This window comes from Colobus angolensis, unplaced genomic scaffold (genome assembly GCF_000951035.1).
Source record: "Colobus angolensis palliatus isolate OR3802 unplaced genomic scaffold, Cang.pa_1.0 Scaffold108, whole genome shotgun sequence".
In the NCBI taxonomy this organism is placed as follows: Eukaryota; Metazoa; Chordata; class Mammalia; order Primates; family Cercopithecidae; genus Colobus; species Colobus angolensis.
Genome location: NW_012111808.1, coordinates 251,459 through 257,431, shown reverse-complemented (window position 1 = coordinate 257,431; position 5,973 = coordinate 251,459). Strand labels below are relative to the sequence as shown.

At 41.8% G+C, this 5,973-nt stretch overlaps 1 pseudogene across 1 annotated transcript; it reads right to left on the bottom strand.

The window, feature by feature from the left end:
- Positions 1-221: 221 nt before the first annotated feature.
- LOC105516746 lies at positions 222-1,958 on the bottom strand (annotated as a pseudogene). Its single transcript, XR_001002538.1, has one exon. The product of XR_001002538.1 is annotated as an actin, cytoplasmic 1-like (transcript).
- Positions 1,959-5,973: the final 4,015 nt, after the last annotated feature.

The window sequence follows — 5,973 nt, the reverse complement described above, 5'->3', positions numbered from 1 at the left end:
TAAAATTTTAACATACAAGATTTCTGCTTAGATTCATTTCAAAATACTGAATGACTTATTGGACTTATAGAGAAGTAGCAAATTTGCATTGATTTGATTATCACATTTCACTTCTTATACATCTTGTGCATCTCATTAGACTTAATTGTGACTAAACTTGATGAAATATATGCTATGTATATGTAACTTCAACAAAGAAAAATATTTGTGAGCTTGTTTTTTTTTTTTTTTCTCATTTGTAAGGTGTGCACTTTTATTCAACTGGTCTCAAGTCAGTGTACAGGTAAGCCCTGGCTGCCTCCACCCACTCCCAGGGAGACCAAAAGCTTTCAGATATCTCAAGTTGGGGGACAAAAAAGGGAGAGCAGGAAGGCTCATCATTCAAAATAAAACAAAATAAAAAAGTATTAAGGTGAAGATTAAAAAAATGTTGCATTACATAATTTACACGAATGCAATGCTATCACCTCCCCTGTGTGGACTCGGGAGAGGACTGGGCCATTCTCCTTAGAGAGAAGTGGGGTGGCTTTTAGGAGGGCAAGGGACTTCCTGTACCAATGTATCTCATATTTGGAATGACTATTAAAAAAAGAACAATGTACAATCAAAGTCCTCGGCCACATTGTGGAACTTTGGGGGATGCTCGCTCCAACCTACTGCTGTCACCTTCACCGTTCTGATTTTTAAATCCTGAGTCAAGCCAAAAACAAAACAAAACAAAACAAAACAAAAAACAAATAAAGCCATGCCAATCTCATCTTGTTTTCTGTGCACGTTAGGTTTTGTCAAGAAAGGGTGTAACCCAACTAAGTCACAGTCCCCCTAGCAGCATTTGCGGTGGACGATGGAGGGGCCAGACTCGTCATACTCCTGCTTGATGATCCACATCTGCTGGAAGGTGGACAGCGAGGCCAGGATGGAGCCACCGATCCACACAGAGTACTTGCGCTCAGGAGGAGCAATGATCTTGATCTTCATCGTGCTGGGCGCCAGGGCAGTGATCTCCTTCTGCATCCTGTCGGCAATGCCAGGGTACATGGTGGTGCCACCAGACAGCACTGTGTTGGCGTACAGGTCTTTACGGATGTCCACGTCACACTTCATGATGGAGTTGAAGGTAGTTTCGTGGATGCCACAGGACTCCATGCCCAGGAAGGAAGGCTGGAAGAGAGCCTCAGGGCAGCAGAACTGCTCGTTGCCAATGGTGATGACCTGGCCATCCGGCAGCTCCTAGCTCTTCTTCAGGGAGGAGCTGGAAGCCACTGTGGCCATCTCCTGCTGGAAGTTCAGGGCGACATAGCACAGCTTCTCCTTGATGTCACGCACGATTTCCCGCTCGGCCCTGGTGGTGAAGCTGTAGCCGCGCTCAGTGAGGATCTTCATGAGGTAGTCAGTCAGGTCCCGGCCAGCCAGGTCCAGACGCAGGATAGCGTGGGGGAGGGCATACCCCTCGTAGATGGGCACAGTGTGGGTGACCCCGTCACCGGAGTCCATCATGATACCAGTGGTACGGCCAGAGGCGTACAGGGACAGCACAGCCTGGATGGCCACATACATGGCTGGGGTGTTGAAGATCTCAAACATGATCTGGGTCATCTTCTCGTGGTTGGCCTTGGGGTTCAGGGGGGCCTCGGTCAGCAGCACGGGGTGCTCCTCAAGAGCCACACGCAGCTCATTGTAGAAGGTGTGGTGCCAGATCTTCTCCACATCGTCCCAGTTGGTGACGATGCCGTGCTGGATGGGTTACTTCAGGGTGAGGATGCCTCTCTTGCTCTGGGCCTCGTCGCCCACATATGAATCCTTCTGACCCATGCCCACCATCACGCCCTGGTGCCTGGGGCGCCCCACGATGGAGGGGAGGGGAAGACAGCCCGGGGGGCATCGTGGCCCCCGAAGCCGGCCTTGCACATGCCGGAGCCGTTGTTGACAACTAGCGTGGCGATATCATCATCCATGGTGAGCTGGCAGCGGGTGTGAACGGGCGGCGGAGCGGCGAAGGCGAGGCTCTGTGCTCGTGGGGCGGACGCGGCCTCGGCGGTCGTGAGCTTGTTTTATGTTAAATGAAGTAATGCGACTCATGAATGGGACATTAATGAGGTCACTAGCATTTTTGGGAATAATGCATTATCAGTTGATGCAGGAATGATTATTTATGGTTGGATTTATTTGTAGGATAAAAGCAGCCAGGACAGCTATTTGAATGGAGGTTAAAGCTAGCCACAATTAAAATGTTTAAAGGAAAAATAAGTTCCTGAAATGATCTATGTTGAAGATAAATTTATGGTAGAAATAAAATTATCTGGAGATTTTCTGATTTTGTAGGGGTACAATTTAGCTTTTTACTCTATATTTTATTCTTCTGTTAATTAGGTATAAAAAGCCAGTGTGTTAGTGCTTGTATTTTAGGCTTTAGACAATATATTGGACTTAAAAATAAAAACTATTTTTAGGATTTTACTCGGTTCTTGCAAAAACAAACTTTAAAATGATAGTATGATTAGAAGCCTTTCTTAACCCTGTGTTTTCAGGGCTCAGTTTTTAGAGTTTTGAAGATAGAATTTTGAACCATCAAAGAACTGTTCTATAAATGTTTGTTGAATGAAGGAGAGAATTACTAGGTAAATGAGGCACCAAGCATGTTTAGCAAAGACACTTTGCTATTCGAGTATATTCTGGGAAAAATAAAACTAAAGTTAGTGATTTGGGATTTAAATCCTACTAGTAGGGAAATCAGGTTAATAAAGTATTTTTTTTTAAACACCTTTCTGTAATCATTCTGGGCCAAAGCCCAGTGAAGTTCTTTAGAGCTGTCTTATTCGAAGGGTGGCCCTCAGCGGCCAGCACTGGTATGCAGTGAGAATCAGTTTGGAAACATTTGTAGCGGTTTAGCTGAGCAATTTTACATTTCTTGAATCTAATAATGAAACAAAAATTGAGGCTTGTATTTTATATGTCTCTATTTTAAATAATGTTTTTTTAGTAATTTGTACTGAATTTACAATGATATCTGTCCTGATGGATAGGAAAAATATTAACAAAGCTCTTTCTTCATCACTGGTTGTTGAGAATCACTGCCTTAGAGGACTCGAGCTCTGAAAACATTAATACTATTATTCATAGTATTCACAATTAAAAAATCTCTTTGAATTTTAAAATACATTGTTTTGAAATAACACAAAATTATTTCCAGATGGTTTGTTATTTCTCTGCTTCTCTGGTCCAGAAGTATATTCTCTGTCCACCTGTTGGCTAATCTTAACCCTGCAATGTGATTCCCCAAAAGACTGGGACAGAACAGCAAGCAGCTTGCTGTTTCAGACTGACTGTGGCATCTTCTTTAGCTGCTGGGGCAGTTCAGAGTGGGCAATTCAGCAACAATCTAATCCATGTGGTTATCTGCTCTTTCTGTAACCAATAAGTGCTTTCTCCTTCTGTAGGAACCCATATTCAGGATACACTGGGGTTATTTCTTGATAATGAATCCCTATTCCCCAACATGGCTAAGACTAGCACCTCTCACATAGAAGGTAGTAGACAAGCGCAGGAAAACATAATTTAACATGCAGTTATCAGCCTTTTGTAATTTTCAGCTCAGTGCCTTGTAGTATGGACTGGAGAGATTCTTTGGATTGCTCTGTCAGATAGGATAAATCTTTTTGCTTGCAAAATGAGCAGTGGGCTTAAATGAACATCAGCAGTTTCAGAGCTATTGCACCCAATTCCACACTTCTGCCTCTGTTACAGCTCCCATTGATTTTAATGATGATGTTCAAAGATTCACTCTGTCACACCTAGATGAAAACTGACCTCATAAAATGCGCCTGAAGCTGGTGGGTTTTATCTGTAGTTATGGTAAGGCAATCACCTTAGGGGGAAGTACTTGTAATTGGCTTAACTCTTGCTGTTTGTGATTAATCATCTCTTCTGAAATAAGATGATTCGGTGTAGTCTGCCCAGTAATTCTGTAATCACATGGAAGGCTTGCTGGCTAGAGAACAAAAGTGAGTTTGAGTTTTTCATTCTTGCTTTCATTTTAAAAATAGTATACTGTGCAATTGTATTGAAGTATTCAAGGATGGTCTAAAAAACACAGCATTTTGAGCTCATTATGTAATTTGCTCATACTAACACCAGAGCTTGCTTTTGGAACATTTCCCTTGCAGTGTTGTGGGTGATTTGTGATGGCTCCATTCTTATGGGGGTCATGCTATTCTCACCATTGGCATTTCAGTTTTCTAACCTGTAAAATAAGACAAGTAAAGTTCAAAATCTGTAAGGCCTCTTTTAGTTTTCAGCTTACCAAAAGTCTTGTTTTAACTATTATTGAGTAACCATTAGTTAATACATCATGTGCTAAATGCTATGGAGAACATATATGCATGCATTTTTTTATAGTTTAAAATCATTTATGGATCATATCAGGATTTTTTGCAAATGTCATCTCTTTGACTCCTCATTTAATCACCTGAGTTGACAGATGAGGAAAGTGGCTTCCTTGGGAATGGAGGAGCTCAGCTAGAAACCCAGGTCAAGGCTGACATCAAAGCATCTCTTTGAGTGCTGCTCCAGGCTGCATTGAATTCTTAAATTCTGGGCAATCCCTTTTAGGCAGGTACTTCCTGGCTCTTGCTTCTTCTGTCTCCTGTCCTACCTTCCAGCTACCTTCAGTCCCAAGGGGAGCTATTTTCTCTGGTTGCCATTCATTTCGTTTCTCTGAGAAACAGCTTTTTCGTGGACCTTGACTCTCTATGATGACTTCTAACTCCTCACCTGCTTCACCTGGGTCCCCCAACCCTAAGAATCCTAGTAGCCTAAGAGTACAGTCTCCATACAGCCTCCTGGTTACTCTGCAGACACATGACAGTCAGATACATGTTTTTAAAAGTGTCCCCTAGCTGTTGATTGGATTGGAAGTGAGCCAGAGGGACTCACTGGGAGACTTTGCAGAAGACCACATCATAAAGCTATAATATCTCTCCTTTTTCTCTTAACCATCACCCTAGATGCATGCCTTATGTGCCATTCAAATAGCTATGTCAAGACAAAAATGTAGCATTTTGTCCTTATATTTTTGAACAGTCATAGATGTCTCAGAGATCCCTGATATTTTTTCTGTTCTCAAGTTTCACAAAATTCCTGAGGGTCTTGGATGAGGTGAGAAATGGGTTAATATACAATTGCTAAAAGTTAATGGCTAAAAATCACACACTTTCCCATAAAACATATACAGACAGTCCCCCTCCCCACTTTAAATTAATATGAAAGGATGTGCAACATTGTTAGTAACTAAAGTAGTCAGATGGCAAAACTTCTCACCTTCTAGACAATGCTATCATTGACGATAGGCTAGATTATGCTGAGGCAACAAATAATCCCTAAATCTTAGAGGCTCAGTACAACAAATTTTTTTTTTCTTGGCTTGAAGTTCTCTGCCGATCTGGAAAACTCTCTGGGGCGACTGTTCTTTATGCTGAAACATAATGAATCCATCATCTTGTAGAAGTATCATCTGGAAGATGCGGCTTCCTTAGACGGTGTGGCAGGGGAGAGTGGGGTAGAGTTGTGCACCATCTCTGAAATGCTTTGATCTGAAGTGACAAAGTGATTTTTGCTTATAGATATTGGCCAAAGTAGGTCACCTGGCTACAGCTAACTTCAAGAGATTGGAGAAATGTGATCCTCCCTGTACGTAAAAGGAGAAGAGAATTGAAAATATTGGCGAGCCATAGTAATATTTTCAAGTATTATCAAGTATTAAGAAGGTTGGCAGAGTTGTGAGGAAAGAGTCTTTGTACACTGATGGCATGTATGAATTGGTTCAATTTTATAGATGGTAATTTAAAACAATTAATAAAATATAAAATTGCTTGGGTCCAACAATTTCAGCTATATGACTCCGGCTAAACTTTATTGAGCTCTTACTATATGCCAAGTACTTTATAAGACATTTATATACTTTGTCATATTTAATGC